Source organism: Triticum urartu, chromosome 1A, assembly GCF_056163025.1.
Source record: "Triticum urartu cultivar PI428250 chromosome 1A, HENAU_Tu73, whole genome shotgun sequence".
NCBI lineage: Eukaryota > Viridiplantae > Streptophyta > Magnoliopsida > Poales > Poaceae > Triticum > Triticum urartu.
Genome location: NC_141873.1, coordinates 551,207,474 through 551,230,706, shown reverse-complemented (window position 1 = coordinate 551,230,706; position 23,233 = coordinate 551,207,474).

Below are 23,233 nucleotides of genomic sequence, written 5' to 3'. Positions count from 1 at the left end.
TATTCGAATAGATTAACTTCTCTGCAGGGGTGCACCACATAACCCAACACGCTCGATCCCATTTGGCCGGACACACTTTCCTGGGTCATGCCCGGCCTCGGAAGATCAACACGTCACAGCCCTACCTAGGCACAATAGAGAGGTCAGCACGCCGGTCTAAATCCTATGGCGCAGGGGTCTGGGCCCATCGCCCATTGCACACCTGCATTTTGCGAGGGCGGCCGGAAGCAGAACTAGCCCCCTTAATACAAGAGCAGGCTTACGTTCCAATCTGGCACGCGCCACTCAGTCGCTGACGTCATGAAGGCTTCGGCTGATACCACGACGTCGAGTGCCCATAACTGTCCCCGCGTAGATGGTTAGTGCATATAGGCCAGTGGCCAGACTCAGATCAAATACCAAGATCTCGTTAAGCGTGTTAAGTATCCGCGAACGCCGACCAAGGCCAGGCCCACCTCTCTCCTAGGTGGTCTCAACCTGCCCTGTCGCTCCGCCACAAAGTAACAGTCGGGGGCCGTCGGGAACCCAGGCCCACCTCTACCGGGATGGAGCCACCTACCCCTTCAGCCCCCATCTCCGAACAGTAACACAGGTAATGTAATAGTGTAAAGTATATAGTATATGCCCGTGATCACCTCCTGAAGTGATCACGGCCCAGTAGTATAGCATGGCAGACGGACAAGAGTGTAGGGCCACTGATGATAAACTAGCGTCCTATACTAAGCATTTAGGATTGCAGGTAAAGGTAACAACAGTAGTAGCAAGGACAGGCTATGCATCAGGATAGGATAACGGAAAGCAGTAACATGCTACACTACTCTAATGCAAGCAGTATAGAGAAGAGTAGGCGATATCTGGTGATCAAGGGGGGGGCTTGCCTGATTGCTGTGTCAAGAGAGAGGGGTCGTCAACACCGTAGTCGTACTGGGTAGCAGCGGCGTCGGTCTCGGTGTCTAGGGAGAGAAGAGGGGGAAGAAACAATAAATATAATGCAAACAAATGCATGACGATGCATGACATGACAAAGCGTGATGCTAGGTGTGCCCTAACGCGGTACGAGGTGGTACCGGTGAAGGGGAAAACATCCGGGAAAGTATCCCCGGTGTTTCACGTTTTCGGGCAGAGGAGCCGGAGGGGGAAAGTTGCGTGTTTGCTATGCTAGGGATGCGTGGCGGACGAATGGGCTGCGTATCCGGGTTCGTCTCGTCGTTTTGAGCAGCTTTCATGTACAAAGTTTTTCCATCCGAGCAACAATTTATTTTATATTAATTTTAAAAGATTTAAATCAATTTTAGGATTTATTTAATTATTTAAATCAACATTATCCAGAACAGTGTTTGCTGACGTCATCATGACGTGAGCATGACGTCAGCAGTTGACCTGGTCAACCTGACATGTGGGTCCCGTTCATCATTGACTATTTAGTCTAATTAGGGTTTAACTAACCTAATTACTATTTAATTAAACTAACTAGTTAATTAGATTAGTTAATTAGGATTAATTAACTTAATTAATTAATTAATTATTTTAATTATTATTTATTTATTTTTATATTTATTTTATTTTTAATTCGTTCTGGGGTGCGGGGCCCGGCTATCAATGGGCCACAAGCCTTAGCGGGCGCACGGGTGATGGGCGCGCGGGCGTGACCACGAGCACCCGATGGGACAAGCTCGGGCCCTGGCCTTGGGCGAGACCAGCGGCGCGGCTGCCATAGCGCGACGAGGCCCGTACCGGGCGGCATCGGTGAGGCAAGCGAGTGGGGCGAGCAGATGGGGAAGGAGGCGACGGCGCGGGTCACGGGCAGCGTGCAGGGGCAGTGGTGGAGCAGCAGCGCTCGGCGATGCAAGACGCGGCACGAGGGCGAGCGAGGGAGTGCGCGAGCAGTAGAAGCCAACGATGGCGGGGCACGGTCGCGGCCGCAGGCAACGTGAAGCGGCACGGTCGCGGCGACGGGGTCGCAGGCGAGGTGCTAGTGCGAGTGGGGGCGCGGGATGTGGTGGCCGAACGCGGGCGCGCGTGGGCCGGCGGCGAGATGCGTGCACGCGGCCGAAGCGCGTGCGGGGCGGTGGTGGCTGCAAGTGGGCGCCGGAGCGCGTGCGCGACAGAGAGGAGGGGAAGGCGGAGAGAGGGGAGGAGAAGGGGAGGCCTCACGGGCGATGCAGGAGGAGGCAGTGGGCTCGGGGAGGTGGCCGCAGTGTCGCCGGTGATGGGGGCGGCAGAGGGCGGCGCCGTGCGGGAAGGTGCGGTGTCGGGGCCGAGCGGCGGAGGGCTCGGGGTGGTTCCAGCGGGGAGGAGGTGACGACGACGGTGATCCGACGAGGAAGCGGCGTCGGCGAGGTAGAAGCGGGGCGGCGGGGGTCGCCTGCCCCGATCCAGATCGGGTCCGAGAGGAGGGGCGCGAGGAGAGAGTGGGGAGAGCGATGGGGTCGTGCGCCCTCTCCTGTGACGGCGCTGGAGGGAGATGGTGGGATCGTGGGGGGGAGTGGGGTGGGGCTCTAGGGTTTCGGGAGCAGTGGGGGGATATGGGCGCGGCTGGTGGGCCGGCCTGGTGGCCTGCTGGGCCGGTTGGCCTAGTGGATTTTTAGCTTTGTTTTCTGTTTTCAATTTTCTCTACTCTTTTGCACTTTATTTTAAAAGCAAATGCTTTCAGTTACAGATAAAACTTGGTACATAAATGCTAGGCAGTGTAATGAGCTAGCCCAGAAGGTTATGATTTATTTTTGAACAATTTACACATTTGTTTAAATTGAAAGGTCCTAATATAATTGATGTTGGTTCAATTTTAATTGGGTTAAAGGCATTTTAAATATTCAAATAATTTTGGTTCTTATATTTTAGTTACTTAGAGAATATTTGCAACCCACTGAACATTTTTATTTTACATGCTGAAGAATTATTAATTTGACTTGCCATTTGAATTTGACTTTGAACTCGATTTGAAACAAGTGAGGTTTGAAGAAAAAAATTAATTATGATGACCTGACATCATCAGTCGGAGGATTATTGTAGCTTAATTATCCGGGCGTTACATTGGGGTACGTAGGTATATATAGGAGGAAGGAGTACGTCGGTGGAGCAACAGGGGGCCCATGAGGGTGTAGGGCGCGCCCCCCTACCTCGTGGCCTCCTAGTTGATGTCTTGACATGGGGTCCAAGTCATCTGGATCACGTTCGTTCCGAAAATCATGTTCCCAAGGTTTCATTCCGTTTGGACTCTGCTTGATATTCTTTTTCTGCGAAACTCTGAAATAGGCAAAAAAAACAACAATTCTGGGCTAGGCCTCCGGGTAGTAGGTTAGTCCCAAAAATAATATAAAAGTGTATAATAAAGCCCAATAATGTCCAAAACAGAATATAATATAGCATGGAACAACCAAAAATTATAGATACGTTGGAGACGTATCAAGCATCCCCAAGCTTAATTCCTGCTCGTCCTCGAGTAGGTAAATGATAAAAACAGAACTTTTGATGTGGAATGCTACTTGGCATAATTTCAACGTAATTCTTCTTAATTGTGGTATGAATATTCAGATCCGAAAGATTCAAGATAAAAGTTCAATATTCACATAAAAATAATAATACTTCAAGCATACTAACTAAGCAATTATGTCCTCTCAAAATAACATGGCCAAAGAAAGTTCATCCCTACAAAATCATATAGTTTAGTCATGCTCCATTTTCATCACACAATAATGCTCTCATCATGCACAACCCCGATGACAAGCCAAGCAATTGTTTCATACTTTAGTAATCTCAAACTTTTTCAACCTTCACGCAATACATGAGCGTGAGCCGTGGATATAGCACTATGGGTGGAATAGAATATAATGATGGGGGTTATGTGGAGAAGACAAAAAGGGAAAAGTATCACATCAACGAGGCTAATCAATGAACTATGGATATGCCCATCAATTGATGTTAATGCAAGGAGTAGGGATTGCCATGCAACGAATGCACTAGAGCTATAAATATGTGAAAGCTCAACAAAAGAAACTAAGTGGGTGTGCATCCAACTTGCTTGCTCATGAAGACCTAGGGCATTTGAGGAAGCCCGTTGTTGGAATATACAAGCCAAGTTCTATAATGAAAGGTTCCCACTAGTATATGATAGTGACAAAACAAAAGACTCTCTATTATGAAGATTATGGTGCTACTTTGAAGCACAAGTGTGGTAAAAAGGATAGTAACATTGTCCCTTCTCTCTTTTTCTCTCAATTTTTTTTGGGGGGGCCTTCTCCCTTTTTTTATGGCCTTTCTCCTTTTTTATTTTTTTTCCTCACTTGGGACAATGCTCTAGAAAATGATGATCATCACACTTCTATTTATTTACAACTCAATGATTACAACTCGATACTAGAACAAAGTATGACTCTATATGAATGCATCCGGCGGTGTACCGGGGTATGCAATGAACCAAGAGTGACATGTATGAAAGGATTATGAATGGTGGCTTTGCCACAAATACTATGTCAACTACATGATCATGCAAAGCAATATGACAATGATGAACGTGTCATGATAAATGGAACAGTGGAAAGTTGCATGGCAATATATCTTGGAATGGCTATGGGAATGCCATAATAGGTAGGTATGGTGTCTGTTTTGAGGAAGATATAAGGAGGTTTATGTGTGAAAGAGCATATCATATCACGGGGTTTGGATGCACCGGCGAAGTTCGCACCAACTCTCAATGTGAGAAAGGGCAATGCACGGTACCGAAGAGGCTAGCAATGATGGAAAGGTGAGAGTGCGTACAATCCATGGACTCAACATTAGTCATAAAGAACTCACATACTTATTGCAAAAATCTACAAGTCATCAAAAACCAAGCACTACGCGCATGCTCCTAGGGGAGTAGATTGGTAGGAAAAGACCATCGCTCGTCCCCGACCGCCACTCATAAGGAGGACACTCAAAGAACACCTCATGTTTCAAATTTGTTACATAACGTTTACCATACGTCCATGCTACGGGACTTGCAAACTTCAACACAATTATTTTTCAAATTCACAACTACTCAACTAGCACAACTTTGATATCACTACCTCCATGTCTCAAAACAATCATCAAGCATCAAACTTCTCTTAGTATTCAACACACTCATAAGAATTTTTTTACTAGTCTTGAATACCTAGCATATTAGGATTATTTAAGTAAATTACCATGCTATTTAAGACTCTCAAAATAATCTAAGTGAAGCATGAGATAATAATATTTTCTATAAAACAAAACCACCACCATGCTCTAAAAGATATAAGTGAAGTACTAGAGCAAAAACTATATAACTCAAAAGATATAAGTGAAGCACATAGAGTATTCTAATAATTTCTGAATCATGTGTGTCTCTCTCCAAAGGTGTGTACAGAAAGGATGATTGTGGTAAAACAAAAATCAAAGACTCAAATCATACAAGACGCTCCAAGAAAACCACATATCATGTGGCGAATAAAAATATAGCTCCAAGTAAAGTTACCGATGGAAGTAGACGAAAGAGGGGATGCCTTCCGGGGCATCCCCAAGCTTTGGCTTTTAGGTGTCCTTAGATTATCTTGGGGTGCCATGGGCATCCCCAAGATTAGGTTCTTGCCACTCCTTGTTCCATAATCCATCAAATCTTTCACCCAAAACTTGAAAACTTCACAACACAAAACTTAAAGTAGAAAATCTCGTGAGCTCCGTTAGCGAAAGAAAACAAAACACCACTTCAAGGTACTGTAATGAACTCATTATTTATTTATATTGGTGTTAAACCTACTGTATTCCAACTTCTCTATGGTTTATAAACTGTTTTACTAGCCATAGATTCATTAAAATAAGCAAACAACACACAAAAAACAGAATCTGTCAAAAACAGAACAGTCTGTAGTAATCTGTAGCTAACGCAAGATCTGGAACCCCAAAAATTCTAAAATAAATTTATGGACGTGAGGAATTTATCTATTAATCATATGCAAAAATAATAACTAAATATCACTTCTCAAGTAAAAATGGCAGCAATTCTCGTGAGCGCTAAAGTTTCTGTTTTTTACAGCAAGATTAAAAAGACTTTCCCCAAGTCTTCCCAACGGTTCTACTTGGCACAAACACTAATTAAACACAAAAAACACAACCAAAAAAAAGTCTAGATAAATTATTTATTACTAAACAGGAGCAAAAATCAAGGAATAAAAATAAAATTGGGTTGCCTCCCAACAAGCGCTACCGTTTAACGCCCCTAGCTAGGCATAAAAAGCAAGGATAGATCTAGGTATTGCCATCTTTGGTTTTCAAATTTTTTAGTGGAATCAAGCTCGAATCCGGGAGGTTCTTTACGTTTCCCTTCATATTCAGAAAATTTTAGATCTAAAGAATCCAACCGCTTGTTGCAAAGGGTAATCAACATATTCATGCGGTGAATATTTCCGCTAACACTCTTAAGAGGTTCAAGAGACTTTTGTAAAAGGGACAATTGCATTTTTACCCCTAGTTGGTTCCTACCCACGGGTTTTGCCCTTACTTTTCGAGCTTGCTCAGTTTTTCCCTTACTTTTTCCGTCGTGGTCCCTCGAATGCCCTTTGACCATTTGACCAAAACTTTCAAAAGTCATAACTAATTCATAAGAACTCATAAAATGCAAATAAGATATCAAAATGTTCAGATAAACATTAGCTTTATGTGCATATCATTTGCATTCAGGACAAAAGCACCCTTTAAACAACCTGAGGTAATTAATGTTATTAACATTATTAAAAATAAAAAGGTATAAACCATATTTTTTTCATGAATAAAAATTACATGCAAATGTAGGTGATGTTTTCTGAACATCCAGATATCTTATTTGCATTTTTCTAAGTTCGTATCATCTTGTTACGAATGTTCTAACGACTTTGACCATTATTTAGAAACTTTATAACAAATTGATACGAACTCTGAAAAATGCAAATAAGATATCAGGATGTTCAGAAAGCATCACCTACATTTGCATGTAATTTTTATTCATGAAAATAATATTGTTTCTACCTTCTTATTTTTAATAATGTTAATAACATTAATTACCTCAGATAGTTTAAAGGGTGCTTTAGTCCTGAATGCAAATGATATGCAAATAAAGGTAATGTTTATCTGAACATTTTGATATCTTATTTGCATTTTTCTGAGTTCATATGAATTAGTTATGAATTTTCCAAGTTTTGGTCAAACGGTCAAAGGGCATTCGAGGGACCTCGACGGAAAAAGTAAGGGCAAAACTGAGCAAGCTTGAAAAGTAAGGGCAAAACCCGTGGGTAGGAAACAACTAGGGGAAAAATGTAATTATCCCTTTGTAAAATCTTAGTTACTTCACAAAAAAATTCAAAAACTTGTGTCTCTTCCTGGGTATGTTGTGGCCCCTTTTGTTGAGGTAGTGTTCCCACTACCCCTCTATGATTTCATGCGCAACACTGGGATCAATTTCAATAAAATTTCCTTTGGCAACACAATCCAAGAGTTGTCTGTGGGACATATTTAGTCCAACGTAAAAACTGCGAAGCAACATTCTAAAATTCACCTCTAAGGTGCAATTACGATAAGATTCCATCATCCTACACCAAGCATCTTTTAAATTTTCTCCTTGTCTTTGTTTAAAGTGAAGAACTTCAAACTCAGGGGACAAAGGAACAGATAGGGGACTAGCCATAACGACAAGCAAACGATCCGACACACAAGAAAACAAGAAACGGGCAAAAAGAGGCGAATAGAGAAAGAGAGGGAGGATGGAGAGAGAGGGCGAACAAAACGGCAAGGGTGAAGTGGGGGAGAGGAAAACGAGAGGCAAATGGCAAATAATGTAATGCGGGAGATAAGGTTTTGTGATGGGTACTTGGTGTGTTGACTTTTGTGTAGACCTCCCCGACAACGGCGCCAGAAATCCTTCTTGCTACCTCTTGAGCACTTGCGTTGGTTTTCCCTTGAAGAGGAAAGGGTGATGCAGCAAAGTAGCGTAAGTATTTCCCTCAGTTTTTGAGAACCAAGGTATCAATCCAGTAGGAGGCCACGCACGAGTCCCTAGCACCTACACAAACAAATAAATCCTCACAACCAACGCGATAAGGGGTTGTCAATCCCTACACGGTCACTTACGAGAGTGAGATCTGATAGATATGATAAGATAATATTTTTGGTATTTTTATGATAAAGAGAAATAAAAGATGCAAAGTAAAATAAATGGCAAAGGAAATAACTAAGTGTTGGAAGATTAATATAATGGAAAATAGACCCCGGGGCTATAGGTTTCACTCGTGGCTTCTCTCAAGAGAATAAGTATTTCACGGTGGGTAAACAAATTACTGTTGAGCAATTGACAAAATTGAGCATAGTTATGAGAATATCTAGGTATGATCATGTATATAGGCATCACGTCTGAGACAAGTAGACCGACTCATGCTTGCATCTACTACTATTACTCCACACATCGACCGCTATCCAGCATGCATCTAGAGTATTAAGTTCAAGAGAACAGAGTAACGCTTTAAGCAAGATGACATGATGTAGAGGGATAAACTCATGCAATATGATGTAAACCCCATCTTGTTATCCTAGATGGCAACAATACAATACGTGCCTTGCTACCCCTACTGTCACTGGGAAAGGACACCGCAAGATTGAACCCAAAGCTAAGAACTTCTCCCATTGCAAGAAAGATCAATCTAGTAGGCCAAACCAAACTGATAATTCTAAGAGACCTGCAAAGATAACCAATCATACATAAAAGAATTCAGAGAAGATTCAAATATTGTTCATAAACCCACAATTCATCGGTCTCAACAAACACACCGCAAAAGAAGATTACATCGAATAGATCTCCACGAGAGAGGGGGAGAACTTTGTATTGAGATCCAAAAAGAGAGAAGAAGCCATCTAGCTAATAACTATGGACTCGTAGGTCTGAGGTAAACTGCTCACACTTCAACGGAGGGGCTATGGTGTTGATGTAGAAGCCCTCCGTGATCCATGCCCCCTCCGGCGGAGCTCCGGAAAAGGCCCCAAGATGGAATCTCGTGGATACAAAAAGTTGCGGCGGTGGAATTAGGGTTTTGGCTCCGTATCTGGTAGTTTGGGGGTACGTAGGTACATATAGGAGGAAGGAGTACGTCGGTGGAGCAACAGGGGGGCCGCGAGGGTGGAGGGCGCGCCCAGGGAGGGTAGGCGCGCCCCCTACCTCGTGGCCTCCTGGTTGATGTCTTGACGTAGGGTCCAAGTCCTGGATCACGTTCGTTCCAAAAATCATGTTCCTGAAGGTTTCATTTCGTTTGGACTCCGTTTGATATTCTTTTTCTACGAAACTCTAAAATAGGCAAAAAAATCAACAATTCTTGGCTGGGCCTCCGGTTAATAGGTTAGTCCCAAAAATAATATAAAAGTGTATAATAAAGCCCAATAATGTCCAAAATAGAATATAATATAGCATGGAACAATCAAAAATTATAGATACATTGGAGACGTATCAGTAGGTGAAGTGCGAAAAAACGATCCTTCTCAGAAGTTGGGACTCCGGTTTAACTTACATGCGATGCAGGGAGCAGTCCAGGATAATCGGCTATGATGGCCACCAAGGCACCGTCACGGCTTAACTGATAGAACGTCCTGTCGATGAGCTCCACAAATGTGTCTGGATCTTCTTCGAGTCCAGGGTCGAGGGCCCGGTCAGGGTCCTGTGGTTGTGGAGACGGGTTGTGGACCTCCCTCACAGCTTTTTGAAGTTCCTGCTATGAAATAGCAAGGTAAATACTTATGACGAAGAATGCGGGAAGGTCTGGTGAGGGAGTCCTGGATTAGGGGGTCTCCGGACAGCCGGACTATATCCTTTGGCCGGACTGTTGGACTATGAAGATACGAGATTGAAGACTTCGTCCCGTGTCCAGATGGGACTCTTCTTGGCGTGGAAGGCAAGCTAGGCAATACGGATATGTATATCTCCTCCTTTGTAACCGACCTTGTGTAACCCTAGCCCCCTCCGGTGTCTATATAAACCGGAGGGTTTTAGTCCGTAGGACAAGATACAATCATACCATAGGCTAGCTTCTAGGGTTTAGCCTCTTTGATCTCGTGGTAGATCAACTCTTCTAATACTCATATCATCAAGAACAATCGAGCAGGACGTAGGGTATTACCTCCATCAAGAGGGCCCGAACCTGGGTAAACATCATGTCCCCTGCCTCATGTTACCATCCGCCTTAGACACACAGTTCGGGACCCCCTACCCGAGATCTGCTGGTTTTGACACCGACATTGGTGCTTTATTGAGAGTTCCACTGTGTCGTCACCATAAGGCTTGATGGCTCCTTCAATCATCGCTAGCGATGCGGTCCAGGGCGAGGTTTTCCTCCCCGGACAGATCTTCGTATTCGGCGGCTTCGCACTGCGGGCCAATTCGCTTGGCCATCTAGAGCAGATCGAGAGCTACGCCCCTGGCCATCAGGTCAGATTTGGAAACTTGAACTACTCGGCCGACATCCGCGGAGACTTGATCTTCGACGGATTCGAGCCCATGTCGGACGCGCCGCGCAGTCACAACGAGCATGACGTAACTCTGTCATCAGATAGTGTTCGCGAGATTGCATCCGCAACTACTCCGGCCGTTAATCCGGAGCAAATCGCGCCATCCGAGGGCGGAGGGATAGACCCCGCCATGGAGGCCGCACTCTCAGTGGCGATAGAGCCAGACACTGACTTCACCCCTTTCAAGAGCCGCGTCGCCGAACCACTGGATTTACCTCCGGCCACGGACTCCGAGCCGCCTACATCCGGGCCCGTCGAATCCGACGGAACGCCGATCATGGAGTTCACCTCTGCGGATATCTTTCAGCACTCACCTTTCGGAGATGTGCTAAATTCATTAAGGTCTCTCTCCCTGTCAGGTGAACCTTGGCCGAACTATGTCCGGCTAGAATGGGATGCGGACGACGAAGAAATTCGCTGCCCACCCACCACCCACTTAGTAGCCACTGTCGACGACTTAACCGACATGCTCGACTTCGACTCCGAAGACATCGACGGTATGGACGATGATGGAGGAGACGAATAGGAACCACCGCCCATAGGGCGCTGGACCACCACTTCATCACATGACGTATGCATGGTGGATACACCCAGAGAGGGCAATGGCAAAGAGACAACGGAGGATGCCCCCTCCAAGCAACCCAAGCGTCGACGTCAGCGGCGCAGCTCTAAGTACCGCCATAGCAAAAACAGCGATAACAGCGCAAGAGGAAATAACAGTCCCGTCAACTCTAGAAGAAACGACGACTGCACCACCCCGGTGGTAGAGCACGATCAAGATGCAAACTGCAAACATAGTACGGATCTGACGTCCGAACACGACGACGCCTAGGATAAGCCTCATCAAACCCCGTCTGGGGAAGAAAACAGTCCGGACGAAGATGCACACATCATCCCGGAAACGCACTCGGAGCAAGAGAACCTCCGCAGAAGGCTTATTGCCACGGCGAGGAGCTTGAAGAAACAGAAGCAAAGGCTCAAGGTCGCACAAGATACGCTCAACAGCAGGTGGAACAAAGTAACAAAGTATGGTGGAAGTTACCATAAAAATAGCTATCCAAAGCGCAAGCTATTACCGGAATTCGACGATGAGGCCTTAGAGCCCATACAGCCGAAGAATGATACGGCCAACCGGCCGGATCCACCACCTTGTGAGCGCGATAGAGCGACTAACAAAGTCGCGCATAAGTCAACACACGATCTACGTGAGAACTTGCGTCAAAAATCCGGCGCGACCAGATCCATCTATGGATCTAGGAAGCGCGCTACGGTACAAAACCAACACTAAATACTACAACCGTCCGAACACCATGGCACATCCCAATACAGGGGTGCCGCACACCCCTTATGTTTCACTGATGAGGTGCTGGATCACGAATTCCCAGAGGGATTCAAACCGGTGAACATAGAGGCATACGACGAGACCACAGACCCTGGAGTCTGGATAGAGGACTTTATCCTCCATATTCATATGGCTCGTGGAGACGATCTCCATGCCATTAAATACTTGCCCCTCAAGCTTAAAGGGTTAGCTCGGCACTGGATGAAAAGCCTCCCCGAAAACTCAATTGGAAGTTGGGAGGAGCTCGAGGACGCTTTTCGGGCCAATTTTCAAGGGACTTATGTCCGACCTCCGGATGCAGACGATTTAAGTCATATAATCCAACAGTACGGAGAGTCTGCCTGAAAGCTTTGGAACAGGTTCCTCACCAAGAAGAACCAAATCGTCGACTGTTTGGACGCTGAAGCCTTAGCAACATTTAAACACAGCGTGCGAGACAAATGGCTCGCCAAACACCTCGGCCAAGAAAAACCGAGAACAATGGCAGCCCTAACAAGCCTCATGACCTGCTTTTGTGTGGGCGAGGACAGTTGGTTGGCCCGTAGCAGCACCAGCGACCCAAGCACATCCGAAGTCAGGGATGGCAATGGTAAACCACGACGCAACAAAAACAAGTGTCGAAATAAAGAAGGTAGCCCAGATAACATGGCGGTAAACGCCGGATTCAGGGGCTCCCAACCAGGTCAGCGGAAAAAGCCTTTCAAAGGCAGCAGAGAAGGACAATCTGGCCTAAACAAAATTCTTGACAAACTCTGTCAGATTCATGGCACCCCAGACAAACCTGCAAATCATACCCACAAAGAATGTTAGGTCTTCAAGCAGGCCGATAAGCTAAACGCCGAACACAAAGGGGAAGAGACACCAAGCGAAGACGAGGATGAACCCCGCCAGCAAAGCGCCGGAGGACAGAAAAAGTTCCCACCAGAGGTTAAAACAGTAAATGTGATCCATGTGACAAAGAGGAGAAGCAAGCATGCACTCCGAGGCACACGCGCCATAGAGCCCGTCACCCCTAGGTTCAACCCCTGGTTGGCCTGCCCGATCACTTTTGATCGTAGGGATCACGAGACAAATATCCGGCACGAAGGACTGACGGCCTTGGTGTTAGACCCAATAATAACTAGGTACCATTTCACACGAGGCCTCATGGACGACGGCAGTGATCTAAATCTGATATATCAGGACACAGTCCGCAAAGTGGGGATAGACCCGACACAAATAAGCCACAGTAATTCTACCTTCAAGGGAGTAATACCAGGCCAAGAGGCCCGCTGTACGGGCTCTCTACTACTAGAGGTGGTATTCGGTTCTCCCGATAACTTCCGAAGCGAAAGGTTAACTTTTCACATCGCCCCATTCCGAAGTGGTTATCAAGCACTACTCGGAAGAACGGTTTTCTCTCGTTTTAACGCAATACCGCATTATGCTTTTCTCAAGCTTAAGATGCCCGGTCCACGTGGCATCATCTCAGTTAGTGGAAATACCGAACGTTTCTTACGTACGGAAGAGGATGCGGCGGCTCTAAAAGCCGCAAACTAGACGGCCTCACCAACCAGAAAAAATGGCAGGTCGTCAAGACCACGGACACGGTTAAACGAATCTGGCGTTCCATCATATATACATGAGATCGGTTCGATGATCAAACCCTCATAAATGACACCAGGGGCTTCCCGCGTGTAATCAGGGCCAGCCCGGCTCAACTTGGCTTCTCTTGAATTTTGATAGTTCATTGATAATAACCAATTCTTCTTTTTGGCATGGCAAATTTCACCTAAGTTCTTTCCTTTTACGGATGACAATCGTGCTACACCCGTCCAGGACACGGCACAATGGAGACACAGGCGCACACGTGCAGCAGGGACCCACCCAAATGTTTCTTTTTAGATTAAGACCCTGCATAAACCTTTTTTATTGTATCTTGTTGCTCACATCCTCCGGATACTCCACACAACCGAGAAGGATGCTGGCGTTATTGGCATGTGGCCACATCAGGATTTTGCACGTACCTGGACACATGGGGTTTCTTATTAAGGGCATTTTTTAGCCCGGTATATGTTATAAAGACCGAACGCCTTAGGGAGTGTTCGGCGTCGCGAGTTTGCCCCTATATGCATCAGCTCTGAATCATGCCTTTGGTCACATGTTGGGTTTTCCCGGCTCCCATGTTTTGGTACCTCACGTTCCGTTATATAGGCTAAGGTAGCACTGGGAGAACTACTGCGATTGTGCCCTGGTTCATCCGGATGAGCACCTCAGTAGAGAAAGCTGAAAACTGACTGTCATGATATAGCGAGAGACTGGTCAACCACTCGATGACTCATCGGAATCTTTGGGATTCCTCCGCATTAACGAAGGGCTGTTTCCCGGCCATGTACGTACGTGTCCCGTATTCGGACGAGCGCAGAAGTACCAGGGGCTATATAGTAGCCCCACTGTCAAACTCCTATGGCTAAGTGAAAGTGTTAAAGCAATATAGTCTGATTGCCTCGTTCGCTGTGCTATCACCTCCTTAACGGACTAAGACGTTGGATCAAGTGTGGATATGCATTTTCTGCGAACACCCCCGCATTATATGCGTGGGGGCGGAAGCCGACGACTGCAAACTTTCAGGTTATATACATATATACATAAACGGCCACACAGGAGGCATCATTGTACTTTCGGGAAAAAGTATAAATACAGCCTTGATAATTCAATAAAACATTGTTTTTACAATGGGAATACATGTCACTAGAACATAATATTCTTCGAGCACTGAGCCTCTATCGAACGAGCGCCTTCAAGAACTTCTTCAAAGTAGTGCTCGGCAGCCACTCGGCCTACGGCCGAACCCTATGTCGCAACAGTGGTGGCCTCCATCTCCGCCCAGTATGTCTTGACACGGGCAAAGGCCATCCACGCACCCTCTATGCATGACGATCTCTTTACAGCATCGATGGGTGGCACAGCACCAAGGAATTGTTGCACTAAACTAAAGTAGCTATTCGGCCTTGGCCCTCCCAGACACAGGTGACCCACAATGGACCTCATGGCAAGTCCGGACAACCTATGGAGCTCGGCCCACTCGGCCATTCGCTCATTCAACAGCAGCGGACGGACTAGAGTGTGAAATTGTGACCAGAACAGCTTTTCCACTTCGGGACCTTTCTGATCCTTGAAGTACTCGGCCGCATCAGCAGCACTTGCAGCCAAATCCACGTAGGCATCCGCGGAACTCCATAGCCGGTCCAGAGGAGCATACTTCGGATCTCTGAACTTAGTCCGCAACAAGAAGGGCTTCCTAGACACGATATCTGCAGCTTGATTCAGCTCCTCCTTCGTCGCTCTAATTTTGGAGCGGGCTTCCTTGGCAGCCACCAGGGCCTTCTCCAGGTCCGTCGCCTTCGCCCGGTTTTCTTCTTCGAGAAGCTGGTAACGGTCAGCGGCATCTTTTAACTCTACAGCCATCTTGGCTATTTTTTCCTTGCTCTCACAATGCGCGGCTTGTTCAGCCCTTAACTCTTCGGCCGCCTTTAGAGCGGCCGCATTGCTACTCCTTGCTTGCTCCTTGGCTCGGGCAAGCTCCGCCCGAAGGGCCTCCACGATGGCAGCTCCATCTGCAGTCACAACATATTAAAGATACTGGCATCATGCTACTCTTATTATGTGACGATCACCAGAGAAATCACTCGCCCTGTGCCTCGTCAAGCCGCTGGTTAACAAGCACGATATCGGCATCAGCTGCATCAAGTTGCCGCTTTAGCTCGGTAAATCCATCAGTTCGGCTAGCCACCGTAGCCTCAGCCACCTGCACATAAAGGCAGTCGAATTATTACCTGGGTATATGATCCTCTGGTTGCCGCCGTTGTCGACGACAACTAGAGTCTCAGGGGCTACTATCTGCATAGGGCACACCTAACGTATGCGGTAGTATCAAAAACATACACTATCTCACGTACCTTGAAGCCTTTCAGCAGACTCATAAAGGCTTCATGCAAACCGCTTTTAGCGGATGAAATCCTTTCAATTACCGTACCCATTAGCGTATGATGCGCTTCCAAGACGGCCGCTTGCCCCAGAAGATCCTTCAGCGCGTCCGACCGCACACTGTACGGACCCTTGCTGTCGCTCTCCTTAGGAGCCGGATACTGGGGATTCCGGGTAGCCCAAGGGTTATCCTCTGGCCTTAGTGGATCCGGAGATACCCTTTGCGACGACACTTCAATGTCGCCCGCTTCATGAGGCGGGGTGTCAGGGGGAGGCGTTTTGCTCTCCATCATCTCTGGAATAAGATCCCCCGAAGACGAACTCTGTCGAGAAGGGCTATGATCCGGACAATAATTTATAAGCATCGGTTATTGTCTTCGGAAGTAAGGTAGGATGTTTCCACTATTAAGTACTTTTCGATTACTTACAGCTCGGTAGAGGGCTGATCCCCGCGCGGACATTGTGCGGCAAGAATACCCTTCGAGGCAGGACCCTCTGATGAAGATTTATCCTCCCGTTTGGAAACCTTAGTTTCCGGATCTTCAGAGGTAGTCCTCTTCCTTCCCCGGGGAGAGAGAATGTCAGATTCTTCCCTTTGGTTGTCCTCCCTCGGGGAGGTGCTCATTCCCCCGGCTGGAATAAGTAGCGAGTGAGGCCCGCTTTCGCCCTCTCTATTCCCCCCATCATCTTCCTTCGAGGGCACTGGATAAGGCGCCGGCTCGAGCATCTTGTCCAGTACCGGATTGTCCAAGCCCTCAGGAAGGGGGTCGAACACCTGATCATCATCGCCTTTGTTATCCAGTCCTAGTCAAAGAGCGGCTCTTTAGAATGATGCCATGATAAATAAAAGGACAGTAGGTTCAACATGGGATTACTTACTTGGGCAGCGGGGCGGTTGCAGCTCAGACCCACGTCCTCGGTGGTGTCCGGACACTCTATTTGGGGTCCGAAGAACGATTTGTACATCTCTTCAAGCGTTATGCCGAGGAAATGCTGAATAGCTCGCGGTCCTTCCGGGTTGAATTCCCACATGCGGAGGGGCCGGCATTTGCAAGGCTGAACTCGACGAACTAGCATAACTTGCATTACCATAACCAGACTGAAATCTCTCTCAAAGAGATCTCGGATATGGCTCTGCAGTATTGGCACATCCTTTGCTGGACCCCAGCTCAGCCCCCCGCTGATCCATGACATCAGTTGCGGTGGGGGCCCGAGCGAAAGGTGGGGGCAGCTACCCACTTGGCACTTCGGGGAGCTGTGATGTAAAACCACTCCCGCTGCCACAATTCGGACACCTCTGGGAAGGAACCCTCTAGCCATGGAGCATCGGCGATTTTGCTTATTAAAGCACCTCCGCACGCTGCGTGCCGCCCCTCGATCATCTTCGACTTCACATCGAATGTCTTGAGCCACAGGCCGAAGTGAGGGGTAATGCGGAGGAAGGCCTCACATACGACAATAAATGACGAGATGTGAAGAAGGGAATCCGGGGCCAGATCGTGAAAATCCAACCCATAATAGAACATAAGACCCCTAACAAAGGGATCCAGAGCGAGGCCTAGTCCTCGGAGGAAGTGGGAGATGAACACAACGCTCTCCTTGGGTTCGGGAGTAGGAATGACCTGCCCTCGGGCAGGTAGCCTATGCGAAATTTCAGTGGTCAGATATCTGGTCTCTCTCAACTTCTTGATGTCCTCCTCTATGACGGAGGAAGGCATCCACCGACCTTGAAGGTTGGATCCGGACATAGTTGAAGGTCCGAAGCACCTGACCTGAGCTTTGGGTGTCAGAACTCGAGGCAGGGGAAGGATTCGATTGAGCACAGGAGGGAAAAAATAAAAAAGCATCGTCCCCTTTATAAAGAGGGTGCATATCAAGCGTCCTCCTCGTGGCCGTTTGGGACTTGCCTAAGATCTAGGAGTCATCCCAACATGCACGGTTGGGTTACCCACGTTTGTATTGATGAGAATCCCGTGATAAGGGGGAAACGATCTCTACTTTGACAAGACGTGCCAAGAAAACCGCCTCGCGCTATGTGTGGAGCTGGTTGAGAAAAACGGTTCGAATAATGACTGGGCCATGGCGTGATGACATGCTGTCAAAACGTGTCAGCAGATTAGATTTGTAGTATTATTCTCTCTACAGTGGTATGTGGAACTTATTTTGTAGGGTCGGGCACTATCCTTGTATTCAAAACTCTTCCATGGTGTATGTGTAGGAGGAACCCGCCTTGCAATGCCGAACACAATACTGCGCGCCGGACTCATCGTCATTGAAGCCTGGTTCAGGGGCTACTGAGGGAGTCCTGGATTAGGGGGTCTCCGGACAGCCGGACTATATCCTTTGGCCGGACTGTTGGACTATGAAGATACGAGATTGAAGACTTCGTCCCGTGTCCGGATGGGACTCTACTTGGCGTGGACGGCAACCTAGGCAATATGGATATGTATATCTCCTCCTTTGTAACCGACCTTGTGTAACCCTAGCCCCCTCCAGTGTCTATATAAACTGGAGGGTTTTAGTCTGTAGGACAAGATACAATCATACCATAGGCTAGCTTCTAGGGTTTAGCCTCTTTGATCTCGTGGTAGATCAACTCTTGTAATACTCATATCATCAAGAACAATCGATCAGGACGTAGGGTATTACCTCCATCAAGAGGGCCCGAACCTGGGTAAATATCGTGTCCCCTGCCTCCTGTTACCATCCGCCTTAGACGCACAGTTCGGGACCCCCTACCTGAGATCCGCCGGTTTTGACACCGACATCTGGAATAGAAAGTAGCAGCTCACCCAGTTTGGGGGGTTGTACATGGAGAATCCATCCTGTGGCTTAATGCGGATGAACTCATCTTCCTCTCCTTTATATAAATCGGACAGTATTTTCGCTAGAGCAGCGACGGAGTCCGGTCCCTTATGACTACAGCGGGTGGCATCGTCTTCTCCATTAAAGTGCCACATGGTTGTCCCCGATATTGAAGTGGCTGCACCCCCCGCATTATACATATTGACATAACCTCAATTATTGTCAATCCTGATTTGGCCAGCGTTTTTATCCGGCCCATCAGGTAAAGGACCTCTCTGTTATCTTCCTCCTGGGGGCTCCGAGGGCGCCAGTTGCGGCGTTTCTTAAAAGGGGCATTATTGAACTCAGGAAGGCCCATCCGAATAGGGTCCGGAAGGGGGACGTCATACATATAAAACCACTCCGAAGGCCAGTCTTCGGATGTCTTCTTCGGAGTACCGGACAGGTATCCGGGCCCGGCGATGGGCCATATCTCGGCTCCGCCCACTTGATATATTGACCCCTCCTGTGTACGGGGTACGAGGCAGAATAGCCTCTTCCATAGCTCGAAATGAGCTTCGCAGCCCAAAAATAGCTCGCAAAGGGCGACGTAGCCAGCGATGTGTAATATGGAGGTGGGAGAAAAGTTATGCAGCTGGAGGCCGTAGAACTCCAGGAGCCCGCGAAGGAACGGATGGATTGGAAATCCAAGCCCCCTTAATAAGTAAGGGACAAGGCATACCCGCTTCCCCATGGATGGGTTGGGAAAGCTCTCCGCTTGCTCCCTGCCGTTGTAAGTGGAAAGTCCGGCTCGAACGGGGACCATATACGCTGGAGGGAGAAACCCCTGGGTCTGTAACTCTACTAATTGGCTGTGGGGGACGGAACACTTCTTCCAATTGCTTGGCTTAGGGCTACGGGAGCGAGAGGAGGAGCTGCGATGGCCGGCCATGATGGGATGGACTTCTCCGGGCGCGCTCCGATGGATACTCGCTGTGGGAGGATGGTGTGATCTGAATCTGAGGATCCCCGTCTCTTTAAATAGACGATTTACTCACATGGTTAGGGTGGCAAGTGTAAAAATGCCCCGACTTCTCGCATTCGCTCAGCATGTGGAGGATAGCCATTATTAGGCACAGAAGCCAAGGAGTGCAACATTCATGGGAAGCCGAACACTACTCGACAGGTATTCGGAATTTGGAGAAGAACCCGCCTTGCAATGCCGAAGACAATCTGCGCGCCGGACTCATCGTCATTGAAGCCTGGTTCAGGGGCTACTGAGGGAGTCCTGGATTAGGGGGTCCTCGGACAGCCGGACTATATCCTTTGGCCGGACTGTTGGATTATGAAGATACAAGATTGAAGACTTTGTCCCGTGTCCGGGTGGGACTCTTCTTTGCGTGGAAAGCAAGCTTGGCAATCCGGATATGTAGATCTCCTCCCTTGTAACTGACTCAGTGTAACCCTAGCCCCCTCCGGTGTCTATATGAACCGGAAGGTTTAGTCCATAGGACAGCAACAACCATAATCATAGGCTAGCTTCTAGGGTTTAGCCTCTACGATCTCGTGGTAGATCAACTCTTGTAATACTCATATCATCAAGATCAATCAAGCAGGAAGTAGGGTATTACCTCCATCGAGAGGGCCCGAACCTGGGTAAACATTGTGTCCCCTGCCTCCTGTTACCATCCACCTTAGACGCACTGTTCGGGACCCCCTACCCGAGATCCGCCGGTTTTGACACCGACACTAGCAACTCATCATCTAATAACTACTCCACAATGCATTCCCTAAGGCCAAATACGGTGAAGTGTCATGTAGTCGACGTTCACATGACACCACTAAGGGAATCACAACATACATATCATCAAAATATTGAACACATATCAAGTTCACATGATTACTTGCAACAAGATTTCTCCCATGACCTCAAGAACAAAATTAACTACTCAGAAATGATAATCATGCTCAAGATCAGAGGGGTATTAAATAGCATAATGGATCTTAACATATAATCTTCCACCAAATAAACCATATAGTAAGCAACTACAAGATGTAATTGTTGGAAATATGCCCTAGAGGCAATAATAAATCAGTTATTATTATATTTCCTTGTTCATGATAATTGTTTATTATCCATGCTAGAATTGTATTGATAGGAAACTCAGATACATGTGTGGATACATAGACAACACCATGTCCCTAGTAAGCCTCTAGTTGACTAGCTCGTTGATCAATAGATGGTTACGGTTTCCTGACCATGGACATTGGATGTCATTGATAACGGGATCACATCATTAGGAGAATGATGTGATGGACGAGACCCAATCCTAAGCATAGCACAAGATCGTGTAGTTCGTATGCTAAAGCTTTTCTAATGTCAAGTATCATTTCCTTAGACCATGAGATTGTGCAACTCCCGGATACTGTAGGAGTGCTTTGGGTGTGCCAAGCGTCACAACGTAACTGGGTGGCTATAAAGGTACATTACAGGTATCTCCGAAAGTGTCTGTTGTTGGCGCGAATCGAGACTGGGATTTGTCACTCCGTGTAAACGGAGAGGTATCTCTGGGCCCACTCGGTAGGACATCATCATAATGTGCACAATGTGACCAAGGAGTTGATCACGGGATGATGTGTTACGGAACGAGTAAAGAGACTTTCCGGTAACAAGATTGAACAAGGTATCGGGATACCGACGATCGAATCTCGGGCAAGTATCGTACCGATAGACAAAGGGAATTGTATACGGGATTGATCGAATCCTCGACATCGTGGTTCATCCGATGAGATCATCGTGGAACATGTGGGAGCCAACATGGGTATCCAGATCCCGCTGTTGGTTATTGATCGGAGAACGTCTCGGTCATGTCTGCATGTCTCCCGAACCCGTAGGGTCTACACACTTAAGGTTCGATGACGCTAGGGTTATAAAGGAAGCTTGTATGTGGTTACCGAATGTTGTTCGGAGTCCCGGATGAGATCCCGGACGTCACGAGGAGTTCCGGAATGGTCCGGAGGTAAAGATTTATATATAGGAAGTCCTATTTCGGCCATCGGGACAAGTTTCAGGGTCATCGGTATTGTACCGGGACCACCGGAAGGGTCCCGGGGGCCCACCGGGTGGGGCCACCTATCCCGGAGGGTCCCATGGGCTGAAGTGGGAAGGGATCCAGCCCAAAGTGGGCTGGGGCGCCACTTCCCTTATGGCCCATGCGCCTAGGGTGAAGGGGGAACCCTAAGGAAGAGTCCCAAGGAGGGAAGGCACCTCCTAGGTGCCTTGGGGGGGAGGGAAACCTCCCCTGGCCGCCGCCCCCTAGGAGATTGGATCTCCTAGGGCTGGCGCACACCCCCCCCTTGGGCTCCCTATATATAGTGAGGGTAGGAGGGCCTCTTGAGACACCCCTTATGCCTTTGGTGCAGCCCCTCCCTCTCTCCTAAGTCCTTCTCCTCTCCCGTGGTGCTTGGCGAAGCCCTGCAGGATTGCCACGCTCCTCCACCACCACCACGCCGTTGTGCTGCTGCTGGATGGAGTCTTCCTCAACCTCTCCCTCTCTCCTTGCTGGATCAAGGCATGGGAGACGCCACCGGGCTGTACGTGTGTTGAACGCGGAGGTGTCGTCCGTTCGGCACTTGGTCATCGGTGATTTGGATCACGACGAGTACGACTCCATCAACCCCGTTCACTTGAACGCTTCCGCTTAGCGATCTACAAGGGTATGTAGATGCACTCTCCTTCCCCTCGTTGCTAGTCTCTCCATAGATAGATCTTGGTGACACGTAGGAAAATTTTGAATTTCTGCTACGTTCCCCAACAGTAATCAACACTACTAGTCACCCACAAGTACCAATCTGAGGTTCCGGTACAAAGATTGAACACAAGAGATGAACTAGGGTTTGAGAGGAGATGGTGTTGTTGAATATGTTGATGGAGATTGGCCTCCCAAAGATGAGAGGGTTTTTGGTGATGACGATGGCTTCATTTTCCCCCTCCGGGAGGAAAGTTCCCTCGGTGGAATCGCTCCGCCGGAGGGCAAAAGTGCTCCTGCCCAAGTTCTACCTCGAGATGGCGGCGCTCCGTCCCGAAAGTCGTCTCCTTATTTTTTTTCTAGGTCAAAGTGACCTATATACCAGAAGATGGGCACCGGAGATGAGCTGGGCTAAGCACATCCCACCAGGGCGCACCTGGGGGGCCTAGCGCACCCTGGTGTCTTGTGCTCACCAGGTGGCCCCTTTCCGATAGTTATTTGCTCCAGTATTTGTTATATATTTCAAAATAATTCTCCATAAATTTTCAGGCCATTTGGAGTTGTGCAGAATAGGTAACTCTGACGTAGCCTTTTCTAGTCCAGAATTCCAGCTGCCGGCATTCTCCCTCTTTGTATAACCCTTGCATATTATGAGAGAAAAGGCATTAGAATTACTCCATGAAGCATTATTATGCATAAAACATTATAATTAACAATAGGAAATCATGATGCAAAATGGACGTATCAGAGGCTTCTCTCTTGAAAGAAAACATACGATGGGTGAACAAATTACTATTGAGCAATTGATAGAAATGCGCATAGTTATGATGATATCCAAGGCAATGATCATGAATATAGGCATCACGTCCACGAC